This window comes from Pseudophryne corroboree, chromosome 2 (genome assembly GCF_028390025.1).
Source record: "Pseudophryne corroboree isolate aPseCor3 chromosome 2, aPseCor3.hap2, whole genome shotgun sequence".
In the NCBI taxonomy this organism is placed as follows: Eukaryota; Metazoa; Chordata; class Amphibia; order Anura; family Myobatrachidae; genus Pseudophryne; species Pseudophryne corroboree.
This window is the reverse complement of record NC_086445.1, coordinates 926,017,601-926,035,774: the sequence shown is the minus strand read 5'-3', so window position 1 is coordinate 926,035,774 and position 18,174 is coordinate 926,017,601. Positions and strand designations below refer to the sequence as shown.

Below are 18,174 nucleotides of genomic sequence, written 5' to 3'. Positions count from 1 at the left end.
TGTGATGTCACGCAGCAACCGCGCCCCGCCCTCCGCACGTTCCGGGCTCGCCTGTGTTGCCTGGACCGCGCCCCTAAAACAGCGGCCAAGCGCTGCCGGGCCGCTCCCTCCCACCCAGCGACCGCCTCTGCCTGTCAATCAGGCAGAGGCGATCGCAGGGCTGAGATGGCCGTTGGCTGTATGGCATACATCGGCGCACTGCGGCACCAGTGCATGCGCAGTTCAGACCTGATCGGTTGCTGTGCGAATATGCACAGCAGCGATCAGGTCTGAATTAGGCCCAATATGTGGCAGTAGCCAGGGGCGGATCCAGAAAAAAATGACAGGGGGGGCACTGTGATTGGGAAAGTGTAGTTGTGGGGTGTGGCAGTGACGTGCGGTGAGGTGAGGCAGGTGAGTCAGAGCCTTTCCTGTCATACTAACGTATATGGAAAATACAAAGAATATATTATAAATATCTTCTTTGTATCTAATCATTTATATAGTCAAATCTTTGGAGTAAAAAGTCTATGGCAGGGGCCTATGGATGGATATCGCAAGCCCACCATCAAATGATCTTTCGATGCAAAAAAAGAATTAGATAGAAGAAAAAAAATCATATGATTAGCGCATGCGCAAGAAAAGTCCTGTTTGCGCATGTTCAACCCTCTGCAGTATGGTGGCTTGGGATCGGACTTGGGGCGGGCCCATCACTACACCATCAAATGTTTACCATTAGATGGCGGCAAACATTAAAGGGAAAAACCACTACCATCGCAACAAAACATTGATGGTTGCAAACCATCGTGATGCGATGTCCATCTCTACCATTGCCTACCTTTTCCGCACATCTCTGATCAAAGCTCACCAAATTTCCAGCAGTATCACCTGTGTATAATGCCCACATGTATATACTGCTGAACCTGTGTATAATGCCCACATGTATATACTGCTGCACCTCTGTATAATGCCCACATGTATATACTGCTGAACCTGTGTATAATGCCCACATGTATATACTGCTGAACCTGTGTATAATGCCCACATGTATATACTGCTGAACCTGTGTATAATGCCACGTGTACCCTTTGGCTCATATATTGTGTGTAAATCTGGCTCTGGTAGTAGCCTGTGCATCCTCAGCCAGTTGCCTCAACGCACGTTCCTGCTGGACAGAGGCTGCAGTAGGGCGAGCGAAAGATCTCTCACCTGCTACTATGCCTCTTTAGGCTAAAAGGAGAGATGGCGTAAACTAACGTGAACAAACTCTGAAAAGCTTTGCTGATAATAGTGGGGACTGCGATCTGTAGTGCTAATTAGCATTCAGCAAGAGATTTTGTGAAATCTCCTGCATTATGCTATTAGTATATAGCCACAAGCCATAAAATGATGCAGAAAATTCAGTTTCTACATCATTTTATGGTAAAATGCTTGATACATAGGCCTCAGAGAGTGTGAGTAAGTGCTCTATGAAACCACTACTAACAGTAAAGTAAAATTGTTTAAATAGAAATGTTTTGAATACCATTTGCTAAAAGACAGAATTTGTCTAATTGTAAGCATTCAAATCTATATTTTATTTTAAAAAACACATACATTTTCCACGTGCTACAGTACTGTATATCACCACAAGTATTATCCATTCTGAATATAAATGCAGAGCACATGGATTTATTTAATAAACATTTACCTGTATTTAAAATTCACAAAGATCTGCCATTAACGGTGATGATGTAACGCTAATAACTGAAAAGTAAGCCAAATAATAAAGCACATTTTTTAGAATATAAAATGGGTCCCTGGAAGTTTTTGAAAATCTGTGATGTTATATATTTAAAATATTTTAATATATGGCAACCAGGCTTTTATGTACCTACTCTATCAGAAAACAATAGGATTAATTATTTTTTATGCTGTCCTTCTGTATTCCTGGCTGTCTCCTGTTTGTTTTATGTTGACCTGTTGTACTTTATTGTCTGGGTCAGGTCAGGAATGCGGCAGAGTTTAGGATTTTAGCCTGCACTTACAAAACTCAATGAAGCAGACTAGTAAATGCAAATCCTCAGAGCAGCACAGACAAACTTATAGTTGAACTTACTGTAGCTGCCGTGTGTGGGCAATAAGTCAATGCATGTTTATGTATTACTGGCACAGTTTCTGCAGCAGCCCGCCCCACATACTGGCTGGTGGGATCCCGTCTGTATGTGACTGTGTGAAGCAGAGGGGAGAGGAGGTTGAAAAGCATGTGTTGGAATCTCCTTGTCTCCCTCTGCCGTAAATTGGAGCATTCTTTTGACCTCACCTTCCCTCCCGTCTTCACTCTTCCGATGACTGACAAGCAGCTGGGTCCGGGAAGCTTGCAGAGCAGAGCTCACGGAGGCGGAAGCCGCGGAGCTGCTGCTGAGCCTTTGACCAAGCTGCTGCTACAGGTACTATTAATGCTGGCAGCAAGTACAATAAAAAAAAAACGCCTGAAAATGACAGGGGGGGCACGTGCCTTGGTGCCCCCTCCCTGAATCCGCCAATGGCCAGTAGCAGTAGGACAGTTCACTGATGATACTGTATGGCAGCAGTGAAAGGAGACTTTAGTGTATTGTTCAGTATACTGTTCTGTCGCGTATTGGAATTATACATAATACACAACATATAGTGTGTACTGCCAATCCGTTGTCCCTGCCGTCATTCACTAAATTGTCCCATTGCATGGGCTACATGTCCAATGGGACAACTCCATGGATGACATTGGTGGTCATTCCGAGTTGTTCGCTCATTGCTGTTTTTCGCAACGCAGTGATTAGGTGGAAAATGCGCATGTGCATGGTACGCAGCGCGCATGCGCTAAGTTATTTATCACAAAACTTAGTAGATTTACACAAGCTCGAGCAATCGCTCGGATGATCGTAGAGTGATTGACAGGAAGTGGGTGTTTCTGGGTGGTAACTGGCCGTTTTCAGGGAGTGTGCTAAAAAACGCAGGCGTGCCAGGTAAAAACGCAGGAGTGGCTGGGGAAACGGGGGAGTGGCTGGCCGAACGCTGGGCGTGTTTGTGACATCAAAGCAGGAACTAAACAGACTGAGCTGATCGCAATCTAGGAGTAGGTCTGGAGCTACTCAGAAACTGCAGGGAATTATTTAGTAGCAGTTCTGCTAATCTTTCATTGCTATTCTGTTAAGATACACTCCCAGAGGGCGGCGGCCTAGCGTGTGCAATGCTGCTAAAAGCAGCTAGCGAGCGAACAACTCGGAATGAGGGCCCTTGTGTAGTTATATAAAGCACGTAATGATACAGCGCGCCGCAGTGTAGTGAATTGTCGCATCACGGGTCCCACTGTTGGATGGTGTGTACCCAGCCTTTCCGCTTTCTCCTGCCAGTCCTGGTCTCCGCTGTGGCTTTGTCCAGGCACATCCACACTGTACTATGAGCCCAGGCTCTTTAAAAATGAAAACATACACACAAAAAAGGTATAATATGGGAATAAATATATACTTTCCAATAGAAGAAATTACTTATTTTAACAATTTTATTTCTTTCAGGCGCCATCCTGAGGTCGCTATAGCAGGACAGCCGGCAGTACATGTGCCACCCCCGCTTTATTGCCAGATAGGCACAGGAAGCTATCGCTATAGCAGAGCTGGCCCTAACCAATATGATGCCCTAGGCAAGATTTTGGCTGGTGCCCCCTAGCACCACCACTGGTTCCGCCTCTGACCTTGCACTTCTTTCCCAGCACCATCACCCCTCATCCATAGCAGTCCTTATTTTGGTGTTTGTACCCCCTATATTTTAAATAGGAACAGTTCGCACATTTGGCGCCCAGCCCAAAACGGGGTGTATTTTTGCTGGCAAGGGGCATGGCCACACAATAGTAACCCCAATTCCAATTACGCCACACAGTACTGCACTTTATTCACATTTGATCATGCGATAGTTTCCATAATTCATATTACATCTCACAGTAGTATCACTTTACCTTATTAACGTTACTTCTCACAGTAGAGCCCCTTATTCACATTACATCACACTGAATTGCTTCTTATTCACATTACACCACACCCTACTGCTCTTTATTCACATTAGACGACACAGTAGTGCCCTTTCTATACGCAACGCCACATAGTAAAGCACCTTAAACACATAATGCCACACAGTAATGCACCTAACACTTATGAGACACATTATTAATGTCCTTATAAACATAATGCGCCTTACACATTATGCCAACATTTATTAATGCCTTTTTACACGTAATGTCCCTTACACATATGCCACACATTATTAATGTTCTTATAAACATAATGACACACATAGTGCCCCCTACACATTTGCTGCACATTATTAGTGCCCCTATACACATAATGACACATACAGAAGTACCCTGTTACACATATGCCACACATTATTAATGCCCTTATACACATAATGACACACATAGTGTCCCCTACACATTTGCTGCACGTTATTAGTGCCCCTATACACATAATGACACACATACAATAGTACCCTGTTACACATATGCCGCACATTATTAATGCCCTTATACACATAATGACACACATAGTGCCCCTTGCACATATGTTACACATTATTAATGAATTTTTACATGACACACATAATGCTCCGTACACATATTCTGAACACTACTACACAACCAACCCACTCACATCCACACAGTACTCACACTGCCACTAACACTGTGCCCTCTGCCTCTGCTTGGATACAGATGTGTCCTCATAAATCTTGCCTCAATTTGAACGTCCGGCACATTTTTTTTATGAAAATGCATCTTACTTGCATTGCTATGTGGCTAGGATGCACAAGCAGCTTCTACTGATTAAACTGATATGCAGCATGCCTATATACTGTGTGAGACTGTGTCTGTATCTGCATATGAAATGCTACACACAGAATATAGGCATGCCGCATATCATTTTAATCAGCAGAAGCTGCTGATGCCCCTAGGCATATCAAATGCCCTAGGCAATTGCATAGTTTGCCTATACCTATGGCCGGCTCTGCGCTATAGGCAGCTGGCAAGAACTGGAAACAGTCTTTGCCAGCCTCCTTATCTGTGGAGAAGTCCTAGCTCCAATGCAAAAAACGATTTTTGCTGGATTTTGCGTTGTTCTCCATATGATAAATAGGATTGTGAATGTCTGTAAAATAAATAGACCTACTTTTATCATATACAGCCTTGTGTAGTCATGATGTCCCTGCGGCTAGAGCAGTAAGATAATATTAGTGATTAAGGATGTGAAATTCTGGGAATAAACAATTGAGCATAAAGGCAATGCGTTTAATACGTGTTTGAGGCTGTTTGTATAAGATACGGATTGTGTAGTTATGATTGTCAGGTTACAAGTTATCATCTGCAGATAACGCTACCTTTATTATTGAAACCAGTCGGCAAATACCAGTTTGTCTGCTTTACTATATTGGTATGGTGTACAGCACAGTGGAACAGGAATCTCAACGTACGTCTCTGTAAGACAGGGATGGGCGGACTCACACTGACCTGCTGCAGGGAAAGTCAACAGTACAGTAGTTACTTTTACAGTAATAAATGATATGTCTGTGACTAAAGAGAAAGGATGATGCAGACATCGGGGCAAATGTAGAGATGAACATGCAGCACTTTTCAGAGCATATGTATATTTCCTGTACAATTTAGGAAGTCAAATGCAAACATTATTGCTGTATAAATTACATAGATACTTTAGGAATAATTCAGACCTGATCGTAGCAGCAAATTTGTTAGCAGTTGGGCAAAACCATTGCCCTCATTCCGAGTTGATCGCTCGCTTTCTGCTTTTAGCAGCATTGCAAACGCTAAGCCGCCGCCCTCTGGGAGTGTATCTTAGCTTAGCAGAAGTGCGAACGAAAGATTAGCAGAATTGCTCGAAAATCTTTTCCTGCAGTTTCTGAGTAGCTCCAGACCTACTCCTAGATTGCGATCACTGCAGACTGTTTAGTTCCTGGTTTGACGTCACAAACACGCCCTGCGTTCGGCCAGCCACTCCCCCGTTTCTCCAGCCACTCCTGCGTTTTAGCCTGACACGCCCGTGTTTTTTAGCACACTCCCGGAAAACGGTCGGTTTCCGCCCAGAAACACCCACTTCCTGTCAATCACTCACCGATCAGCAGAGCGACTGAAATGCGTCGCTCGCACCTGTGTAAAATTGCATTGTTTTGTGTGAAATTACTTGGCGCGTGCACCCTGCGGCCCATACACATGCGCAGAACAGCCGAATTTTAGCCTGATCGCTATGCTGCGAAAAACAGCAGCGAGCGATCAACTCGGAATGACCCCCCATGTGCACTTTAGGTGTAGCAGATATAACATGTGCAGAGAGAGTTAGATTTGGGTGGGTTATTTTGTTTCTGTGCAGGGTAACTACTGTCTGCATTATTTTTACACTGCAATTTAGATTTCAGTTTGAAAACACCCCACCCAACTGCTAACAAATTTGCTGCTACGATCAGGTCTGAATTACCCCCTTTGACTCTGTGTGATAAATATATCAAAGGAGGAATACAAATTACCAGTTCCTGCATAATGTGAGTTATATTTACATTTTGAGATAGTTTGATTGGTATACAACAGGGATGTGGAACCTTTGGCCCTACAGCTGTTGTTGAACTACACATCCTAGCATGCCCTGCAACAGTTTTAGCATGACCAAATTGCAAAACTGTTGCAGGGTATGCTGGTATGTGTAGTTCAGCAACAACTGGAGGGTCGAAGGTTCCCCGTCCCTGGTATACAAGATCAACTATGGGAGGATTACACAATGGTGTTCTGTGTCTTCTGATTATAAAAAGAGGGCATGTGAGCCTTATGTGTGTAGATATATACCTTCTGTGACATCAAAAAAATTGTGCTGCTGTGAACATCAGTATGCTGTACACCCTTGCAAAGGGAAAGAGTCTTTTTTAAGACTGAGCAATAAACATCTTGCCTTTAAGATGACTCAGTGGCGTATCTATAATGGGTGCAGTGTGTGCAGTGCACACGGGCCCCTGGGTCCAGAGGGGGCCCACACCGCACACACTGCACCCATTTCAACTACATTTACCTTTCTGTTGTCCATCGGCATCTCCACGTGTGGGCCCTCTCCTCCTCCGTAGCAGGCAGCGCAGTTAGTGCTCTGAGCGCTAGAGAGACTCAGGCACTGTGTCTAAAGCGCTTATGCAGGCCTCCGGAGAAATGGCCGCCGCGCCATTTTCCCGGACACCTGCGCAAGCGCTATTGTCTCTGCCACTGTTTTTCTAGTGCTCAGAGCACTAACTGCGCTGCCTGCTATGGAGGAGGAGGGGGCCCACACACGGAGACTGAACACGGGTCCCCTCCTCCGTTGATACGTCCCTCAGATGACTACATCTGAATTTCTGTGACCAACAGAGTTGCGCCAAACACAATTATATTCTCCGGCTGTTCTGAGTCCAGCATCTCCCAGCTCCAACCTCTGCTATCTACTGTGCAGGGCCTGGTCCATGTGAGGGACCAGTGAGAATCAGCCAACACTAATTAGGAGGTGTGTCAGCAGCAAGTCTACGCATACACAGTAGCAAGCAGTTGCAGGTGCCGGTGGTAGAATCTGGTGGTGGCAGCAAAATACCTACCCACTGTGCAGTGGATGGAGTCAGTAACAGACAGTTACTGTTGGTAAGAAGGAATCTCCTATTGGTTCAGGTCCCATGAGACCCATACAAATCTGTAATCACTTGATGCAGCAGTTAAGCCTATCTGGTCGCAAATATCTCCAAGGCTTAGGTTACAAAAGCATATTACATAAAATTGACATATAGATTATGATTGCAAAATAATTTCAGAAATAAAATAGGAATACGTTTTCAGAAATCCAAGCCTTACTATAGAGACCTTAGGGACCTCTGTTGTGGCTCGTTTCACAAAGATAAGATGCGTGACCAATGTGTGTTTTCCAGGCTTCCCTGAGAAATGGGACTGAAAGGGCTACAATTTGTCAGTTAGCTGTTGTAGCTGAATCTCAGTCAGCTCCTCACTTCAGTGGACATCTCCCAGGGAATTCCCCTCTGTAGCACCAGCTGCCAAATCCACCAAGGGATTGGGTTCCTGCTCATTCTCAGGCAAGCTACCCACCACTAACACACAAGCTCCCCCTGTCATGCTGAGCTTTGAGCATGTTGATGTGGTACACTCCTGCCTCTTACGCCCCTCCTCCTTTGCCAATACATAATTGATATCATTGGTGCGCTGTACTATAGTGTACGGGGCCTCCCAAGCAGCATGTAACTTGTTCTGCCACATAGGAGTCAGAACCAGAACCTTTTGCTCCACCTCAAATATGCATTCTCTCGAGCTGCGATCATACCACAGTTTTTGTTTTGCCTGTGCAGCTTTCAGGTTGCTCAGTTCCATTCCCGTTAGGGACTGCATTTTCTTCCTGAACTGCACCACATAGCGTACAACTGACGTTTCAGGGGTGAATCATTTTCCTTCCCACTCTTATCAAATCCAAGAGGCCACATACCCAGGACCCGTACAGGAGATCAAAGGATGAGAAGCCAGTGGATTCCTGTGGTACCTTGTGGTATGCAAATAGGAGGCGTGTCAGGAACCTCTACCAGTCTCTACTCTTGGACTCCACAACAGTCCTAAGCATTTGTTGTGGGGTGCTATTAAAATGTTCACAGATGTCATTGGTCTGGGGGTGATACGCTGAGTTGATGAAGTGATCCATCTGCATCTTTTTTACAGAGGCTCTGCATGAGATTATATATAAGCTGGATACCCTGATCCATTTACATTTCCTTTGTGAACCCCACCCTTGATAAAATGGCCTCTTGGTTATAAGGGCATCAACTACTTTGTCTGCATGGATAGAGGAAAGAGCCACTGCTTCATGGTAACTAGTGGACTAATCCTCCACAGTCAGAATATAGGGGTCTATTTACTAAGCCCTGGATGGAGATAAAGTTGCTGGAGATAAAGTACCAGCCAATCGGCTCCTAACTGCCATGTCACAGGCTTTTTTTGAAAAATGACAGTTAGGAACCGATTGGCTGGTACTTTATCTCCAGTGACTTTGGGGTACATTTACTAAGCAGTGATAAGAGCAGAGAAGTGAGCCAGTGGAGAAGTTGCCCACGGCAACCAATCAGCACTGAGGTAACATCTATCATTTGCATACTATAAAATGATACAGAGCTGCTGATTGGTTGATGGGGAAATTTCTCCACTGGCTTACTTCTCCACTCTTATCACTGCTTAGTAAATGCACCCCTGTAGCTCCATCCAAGGCTTAGTAAATAGACCCCATAGTCTTTTCCAGAGCTTAACAGTTACACCCAAATGTTCTGCTAAAGGAAATTCATTGACTATCTTCAGCAACCCTTCTCTATAGATCTGGGAAATAACCAGCTGTCTGTAAGGAACTTTGGGGTCTATATACAAAGCCTTGGATGGAGATAAAGTACCAGCCAATAAATTCCTAACTGTAATTTTTCAAACCCAGCCTGTGACATGGCAGTTAGGATCTGATTGTCTGGTACTTTTATCTCCGTCCACTTTATCTCCATCCAGGGCTTAGTAAATAGACCCTTTGTCTTGAGGCGCACCTGGGACATTTTGCTTCTAGACCTGCATGGCTGACCTGCCCCATCACAGATGATAAACTAGAGTCTGTTTGCTGTTCTGCTTTGAAAGCATCACCTCTGACTAGCTGATCAGTGAGTGGAAACAAAGCATGAGATTGCCTGCCCTCTCTAAAGTTAGTATCTGAGTCTGAAATTTCTGCAGGGAGGGAATGGGGTTGAGGGGGATTAGTTTCTAGTAACTAATTTCCACACTTGCAAGGGTTAATGCACAGTTCCTCTGTGTTATGTCTTATCAGGTATTACTGCTAAAAAAGGGGTTGCATTGAACATATTGCTGCATATAGTATTCACCCCACCTCTTGATAATGGTATATTTGCAGTTGTTGCAGGGTAGGAAGAATCATCTCCAGCAGTACGGTAAAACAGTGTATTGATTATTCACATCAGATTAGCAGCCACTGTACAACAGGTACTGGTGTACTTGTTTGCGAGGCTGGCAGCCTCCTTAGATGATGTGAGATCCCGATCCACAATCTACTCTTTGACCTCAGCTGGGCAGAGTACGATGAGATCCTTCAGTTTGTCATAGTCCATGACCTGCAATATCCCAACCCATTGATGTAAAAAAGGTTGACAATTGCGCTAACAGTCCACCATAGGTATCAGGGGGACTACATTTTGAGACTCTGAACTTCTGCAGTAAGCCTCAGGGATGATGTTGAAATGCTGCATCAATGCTATCTTATTTGCGGCATAATCGACCTCCAGTTCCTGGGGAAGGTCTGCAAACTCTTCCAAAGCTTTCTTCCTCAGTCTAGGGGTTAAATAGCTTGCCCAGTGACTGGAGTCTAATGCAAACTGTTGGCAAGTAATTTCAAATCCCTCTGGTACTAACGGTCTGCGTCAGTTTGCCATTCTGCGGACTCCCTGGCAGCATGGTATTGCTCGATCAGCTTCAGAGTTGACACAGTGTCTGCATCCTTCACATGTTTAAGGGCAATCTGTAAATACTTGTCCAGATCAGAATCCTCCCTGGAGTCATTAGAGGTGTCCGTCCTTTGCTGTGCATGTGTAGTACTGTCCCATGCCAGAGGATCTCCCCAACAGAGTTTGGCTCAGCCTGATCCCTTTCTGCATCCTTACCCTGGTCCTCACTGAAGAGTGCTTGGATCAGCTGATCCTTTCTCTTGTTGATGCTGACAATTCTTCTGTCCTCATGTAGGTCACAAAAGCTCATCATTCTTCAGATGCTTGTATCCAGTGGCAATCTTAGCCCCTGCTTTTGCCAAATACAACAGAAAAATAAGAGAAGGTGGGGGGAGATGCAGAAACTATTTGCAACAGTATGTTCTTTAAAATATCATAAGACTTGAATAAGGGTGTGCTGACCACTAAAGCTGTCCATTATCCAGTGTTTGGGAGCAAAAAATTATCATCCCACTGCTTGCCAATCTGTCACAATACCAGCCTGCTCTCAAATTCTGCAATCTAGGACAGCTGGGTTGTGATGGTGCTCACTTCAGTCACTCACTGATAAATACACAATTTCCCTGCCACCACAAAGGAAAACAATAGAATCCTTACATTCTCCACACAAATATTAATACCTAACACTTAATTACACATAGGTATGTAGTACTGGGCCCCACAGTTCAATAAGAATCACGAAGAAAACGCTAGATTAAATGTATTTCAACTGAAAAATATCTCCAATGCTTTGGTTACAAAAGGATATTACATACAGATTACGGGCGTTATTCAATTCTTTCCGCCCCCCTCCACACTCGTTCTGTTTCTGCTGACGGGTGTGGTATCATCATTTCAGCTTGCTTCCCCTGGGGTAGCGAGGCGCCCAACCCTTTACACAGCTAAGCCTGAATACTATGGGCGTGATATGTGCAATAACGGGGATCACTTTAGAAAGGAGATTGGCGTGATATATCATTTGAATACCGCCCTATGATTGCAAAGTAATTTAAAAAATAAACTAAAATAGGAAGACATTTTCAGAAATCCAAGACTTATGACAAAGACCTTAGAGACTTCTGTTGTGGGGTTGTTTACAAAGATAAGAGGTATGATTCATTCCCAGTTCATAGCTGCTCCCCAAAAGAATGAAGGGCTTTCTTAATTTCAACAGACATTTTACCTTTGCAGGAGGGTGCTCTGTGGCCCCTACGATTAATTGATTGACAGCCAGAGACCATTTGGTCATGGTTACAGGAAGTCGCAGTAAAAAAGTAGTTTTTTCAGGGCCTCTCAGTGTGCGACTGAAATCTCAGATACAGAAGCAATAGCTGTGGTATCTCACTTTCTGTAACCATGCTGAGCAACCATAGAATCTACTCTGATGTTCAATAATTGACTGATCTGTGACAGAAGCTGTGTCTGTGTACTCAACTGTTGAGATTCTCAGGTGTGTGTCTCATTACAAATCCAAGCATCTGCAGTATTTGTATATTTTTGCACAAACGCTGCGTATACACTTGCAGCTGTGTTGGCATTAGCGTAGATCTCTGAATCAGGCTCTGTTAGACTAATGATAAGGCCTATATGGTAGCTATTTAGCAACTGCTGTCCCTGTATGACGACAGAGCTTGGTGACATAATAATAAATATGTTCCTCCAGTATTGTATTTGCCTGAAGAATTACCTTAAATTAATTTCAAACCTGACTGCTGCTAAACCGTAATCTGTGTTCTATCATTCTATCAGCATACCTCCCAACATTCAATCCTGTGGAAGAGGGACATCAGCGCAGGGTGTGAAAAGGGGTGTGACCTGTGAAAGGGGGCGTGACTTCACGGGGTTGCCGCTATCGCGAGCTACGCCCCCCGTTTTCATCACTGAGGGGTTATGCCCAGCGCTCTCTGAGCTGCTGGCATGCCCCCTCTCCTTCTGTCTTCAGTGAATAGAAGCTGTGCGCATGTGCACAGCGTCTATTCACCGCCGCCCTGCTAAGCAGAGCAGCAGTGACAGGAACCCCCCATATTGTACTAAAATTAAAATAGGTAAGTTGTGTTTATAGTGATCACCATATCTAAAGGGTGTGGTATGCAAGGTCGACCACACTTAGCTCGCCCGCCAGTGTCTAGGTCGACCACTATTGGTCGACAATAAGTAAGTCAATATGGTTTCTAGGTCGACAGGGACTCTATGTCGACATGTACTAGGTCAACATGACGGAAGATCGACATGAGTTTTTGCACTTTTTTTTTAGTGTTTTTCTCTCCGTAGAGTGACCAGGATCCCCAATTAGTGCACCGTGTCCCCTCACATGGCGAGCGACTTTGGGCAAGGTGCCTCTCTTCTACCACTGCGCTCGGCACACCTGTTTTGGGACTGTGCCTGTGCTTAGTTGTTGTTGGATACCCTGGAAAACGAACTGAAAGACTGTGTGCCAAGGAACTGTCTCACATACCATTCGGTACTCTACGGACTATTCCCTGGCACCCACACCGTTGGGGCGATCCAGGAAGCCTGGCGCCTTATGAACTGTGTTAAGGACGCTTTGTGGCTCACCAGGAACCGCCTCATACTGCGGAGCGAGAGGATGTCCATCCAGGACTGTTGCAGGCTGGTTCACAGCCTGCTAAGAGACTATTCCATCATAGACAGCCCTGAGGAAGAAGAGGACTAAACCCCCCCTTCTTCTGCCCCTCTCCCCTTGTTTGAACTGATTAATGAGACTTGGGACCGTGGCCCCTTCCCCCCATTCACAATGTCTGTTATTTTGTTGATGTCTTTCTATTTATTGCCCTTCCCCTTATATGTGTCTGTCTTTCAATAAAGCTGCAGGCTTGTGATTCCCCCTCCCTCACCCTCCTACCCTCCACACCCATAGCCTTATTAACTATTGTATTACTGTATAGTTTAAATGCATAGTGCAGTTCGAGAACTATAGTGTAGGCTGGCCTGTGCCGTAGTTCTTCAACTGCACTATGGGGGTCATTCCGAGTTGTTCGCTCGTTATTTTTTTCTCGCAACGGAGTGATTAGTCGCTAATGCGCATGCGCAATGTCCGCAGTGCGACTGCGCCAAGTAAATTTGCTATGCAGTTAGGAATTTTACTCACGGCATTACGAGGTTTTTTCTTCGTTCTGGTGATCGTAATGTGATTGACAGGAAGTGGGTGTTTCTGGGCGGAAACTGGCTGTTTTATGGGAGTGTGTGAAAAAACGCTACCGTTTCTGGGAAAAACGCGGGAGTGGCTGGAGAAACGGAGGAGTGTCTGGGCGAACGCTGGGTGTGTTTGTGACCTCAAACCAGGAACGACAAGCACTGAACTGATCGCACTGGCAGAGTAAGTCTCGAGCTACTCAGAAACTACACAGAGAAGTCTTTTCGCAATATTGCGAATCTTTCGTTCGCAATTTTGATAAGCTAAAATTCACTCCCAGTAGGCGGCGACTTAGCGTGTGCAAAGCTGCTAAAAGCAGCTTGCGAGCGAACAACTCGGAATGACCCCCTATACCGTCTGCATCTGTACTGTGTTTTGGCTGTGCTGCAACACGGTACTTACTGTATGTTTGTCATGTATATGTATGTTTTTTGCTACTTTATGTCAAATAAAGACTACTTTTTAAAAAAACAAAAACAAAAAACAACAACAGGTTACTGGTCCCAATTGTAGTCCATGTGGATGTAAAATATGAAAAAGTCCAAGAAAAGGAAAAAAAATGTGGAAAACTCATGTCGACCTTTTGTCATGTTGACCTAGAACATGTCGACCTAGAGTCCCTGTCGACCTCAAAACCATGTCGACCTACTTACTGTGGACCAATAGTGGTCGACCTAGACAGTGTCGACCTAGAGACCGGATACCTATCTAAAAGGGTAATTATGTCTTTATCAAAACATGCTATAATAAGAATTTACTCACCGGTAATTCTATTTCTCGTAGTCCGTAGTGGATGCTGGGAACTCCGTAAGGACCATGGGGAATAGCGGGCTCCGAAGGAGGCTGGGCACTCTAGAAAGATCTTAGACCACCTGGTGTGCACTGGCTCCGCCAGAATTACCGGTGAGTAAATTCTTATTTTCTCTAACGTCCTAGTGGATGCTGGGAACTCCGTAAGGACCATGGGGATTATACCAAAGCTCCCAAACGGGCGGGAGAGTGCGGATGACTCTGCAGCACTGAATGAGAGAACTCCAGGTCCTCCTCAGCCAGGGTATCAAATTTGTAGAATTTTGCAAACGTGTTTGCCCCTGACCAAGTAGCTGCTCGGCAAAGTTGTAAAGCCGAGACCCCTCGGGCAGCCGCCCAAGATGAGCCCACCTTCCTTGTGGAATGGGCATTGACAGATTTTGGCTGTGGCAGGCCTGCCACAGTATGTGCAAGCTGAATTGTACTACAAATCCAACGAGCAATAGTCTGCTTAGAAGCAGGAGCACCCAGCTTGTTAGGTGCATATAGGATAAACAGCGAGTCAGATTTTCTGACTCTAGCCGTTCTGGAAACATATATTTTCAGTGCCCTGACAACGTCTAGCAACTTGGAGTCCTCCAAGTCCCTAGTAGCCTAGGCACCACAATAGGCTGGTTCAGGTGAAACGCTGACACCACCTTTGGGAGAAACTGGGGACGAGTCCTCAATTCTGCCCTATCCATATGGAAAATCAAATAAGGGCTTTTACAAGACAAAGCCGCCAACTTTGATACTCGCCTGGCAGAAGCCAAGGCCAATAACATAACCACCTTCCACGTGAGATATTTCAGATCCACGGTTTTTAGTGGTTCAAACCAATGTGATTTTAAGAAACTCAACACCACGTTGAGATCCCAAGGTGCCACAGGAGGCACAAACGGGGGCTGACTCTGCAGCACTCCTTTTATAAATGTCTGAACTTCAGGTACTGAAGCTAGTTCTTTTTGAAAGAAAATCGACAGAGCCGAGATCTGTACCTTAATGGAACCCAATTTAAGGCCCATAGTCACTCCTGCTTGCAGGAAATGCAGAAATCGACCTAGTTGAAATTCCTCTGTTGGGGCCCTTTCGGCCTCACACCATGCAACATATTTTCGCCATATGCGGTGATAATGAGTTGCTGTAACCTCTTTCCTGGCTTTAGTAAGCGTAGGAATGACTTCCTCCGGAATGCCCTTTTCCTTCAGGATCCGGCGTTCAACCGCCATGCCGACAAACGCTGCCGCGGTAAGTCTTGAAACAGACAGGGCCCCTGCTGCCGCAGGTCCTGTCTGAGTGGCAGAGGCCATGGGTCCTCTGATATAAATTCTTGAAGTTCTGGGTACCAAGCTCTTCTTGGCCATCCACGAGTATCGTTCTTACTCCTCGCCTTCTTATTATTCTCAGTACCTTTGGTATGAGAGGCAGAGGGGAGAACACATAAACCGACTGGTACACCCACGGTGTTACCAGAGCGTCCATAGCTATCGCCTGAGGGTCCCTTGACCCAGTGCAATATCTTTTTTTTAGCTTTTTGTTGAGGCGGGACGCCATCATGTCCACCTGTGGCCTTTCCCAATGGTGTACAATCCTATTGGAAGACTTCTGGAGGAAGTCCCCATTCTCCCGGGTGGAGGTCGTGTCTGTTGAGAAGATCTGCTTCCCAGTTGTCCACTCCGGGAATGAACACTGCTGACAGTGCTAACACATGATTTTCCGCCTATCGGAGAATCCTTGTGGCTTCTGCCATCGCCATCCTGCTTCTTGTGCCGCCCTGTTGGTTTACATGGGCGACTGCCGTGATGTTGTCTGATTGGATCAGTACCGGCTGGTTTTGAAGCAGAGGCCTTGCCGGCCTCAGGGCATTGTAAATGGCCCTCAGGTCCAGAATATTTATGTGTAGGGAAATAACCTGACTTGACCAAAGTCCCTGGAAATTTCTTCCCTGTGTGACTGCCTCCCAGCCTCAAAGGCTGGAATCCATGGTCACTAGGACCTAGTCCTGTATGCCGAACCTGCGGCCCTCTTGAAGATGGGCACTCTGCAGCCACCACAGTAGAGATACCCTGGTCCTTGGAGACAGGGTTATCAGCCTATGCATCGGAAGATGCGATCCGGACCACTTGTCCAACAGGTCCCTCTGAAAAGTTCTTGTATGGAACCTGCCTAATGGGATTGCTTCGTAGGAAGCTACCATTTTTCCCAGGACTCGCGTGCAATGATGCACCGCTACCTATTTTGGCTTCAGGAGGTCTCTGACTAGAGATGACAACTCCTTGGCTTTCTCCTCCGGGAGAAACACTATTTCTGGTTTATGTCCAGAACCATCCCCAGGAACAGTAGACGTGTCATAGGAACCAGCTGTGACTTTGGACTGTTTAGAATCCAACCATGCTGTTGTAGCACTTTCCAAAATAGTGCTACCCCGACTACCAACTGCTCCTTGGACCTCGCCCTTATAACGAGATTGTCCAAGTACGGGATAATTACAACTCCCTTTTTTTGAAGGAGTATCAACATTTCGACCATTACCTTGATAAAACACCCTCGGTGCCATGTACAGTCCAAACGGCAGTGTCTGGACTTGGTAATGGTAATCCTGTACCACAAATCTGAGGTACTCCTGGCGAGGATGGTAAATGGGGACATGCAGGTAAGCATCCTTGATGTCCCAGGATACCATGTAATCCCCCTCGTCCAGGCTTGGAATAACCGCCCTGAGCGATTCCATCTTGAACTTGAATTTTTGTGTTCAAGGATTTTAAATATAAAATGGGTCACACCGAACCATGCGGTTTCGGTACCCCAACCCGTGTGGAATAGTAACCCCGTCCTTGTTGAAGTAGGGGCACCTTGAGTATTACCTGCTGGGAATACCGCTTATTAATTGCCTCTAGCACAGCCTCCCTGCCTGAGGGAGTTGTCAGCAAGGCATATTTTAGGAAACGGCTGGGGGGAGACATCTCGAATTCCAGCTTGTACCCCTGAAATACTACTTGAAAGAAACAGGGATCCACCTATGAGCGAGCCCACTAATTGCTGAAATTTTTGAGACGGCCCCCCACCGTACCTGGCTACACCTGTGGAGCACCCGCGTCATGGTGTGGCCTCACAGGAGGCGGGGGAAGAATCTTGATTCTGGGAACAGGCTGACTGGTGCAGCTTTTTTCCCTCTACCCTTGTCTCTGTACAGAAAGGAAGCGCCATTTGTTTCTGAAGCCGAAAGGACTGTACCTTTGTCTGTGAGGAAACCTGAGGTAAAATTATTTCTTCCCAGCAGTTGCTGTGGATACGAGGTCCCAGAGACCATCCCCAAATAATTCCTCACCTTATAAGGCTCTCTATGCGCTTTTTAAGTCAGCATCACCTGTCCAGTGACAGGTCTCTAATACCCTCCTGACAGAATGGACATTACATTTATTTTGGATGCCAGCCGGCAAAATATCCCTCTGTGCATCCCCCATATATAAGACGACGTCTTTAATATGTTTTTATGTTTGCCAACTAGTATCCCTGTTTGACAGGGTCACCGACCACGCTGCAGCAGCACTATCTGCAGGTCTCAGTCTAGTACCTGAGTGTGTAAATACAGACTTCAGGATAGCCTCCTGTTTTTTATCAACAGGTACCTATTAAAGTGGCCGTATCCTAAGACGGCAGTGCCACCTTTTTTGACAAACGTGTGAGCGCCTTATCCACCCTAGGGGATA

At 45.6% G+C, this 18,174-nt stretch overlaps 1 protein-coding gene across 3 annotated transcripts in view; it reads right to left on the bottom strand.

Moving 5' to 3' along the window:
* Positions 1 to 2,413, bottom strand: part of LOC135050066 (uncharacterized) — a 72,031-nt gene extending 69,618 nt beyond the window's left edge. For all 3 annotated transcript variants that reach the window (XR_010241538.1, XM_063956185.1, XM_063956186.1), the window contains exon 1: positions 2,282 to 2,413. The gene's annotated coding sequence lies outside the window, so the exon portion shown is untranslated. The remainder of the gene's footprint in view (positions 1 to 2,281) is intronic.
* Between the last annotated feature and the right edge of the window lie 15,761 nt (positions 2,414 to 18,174).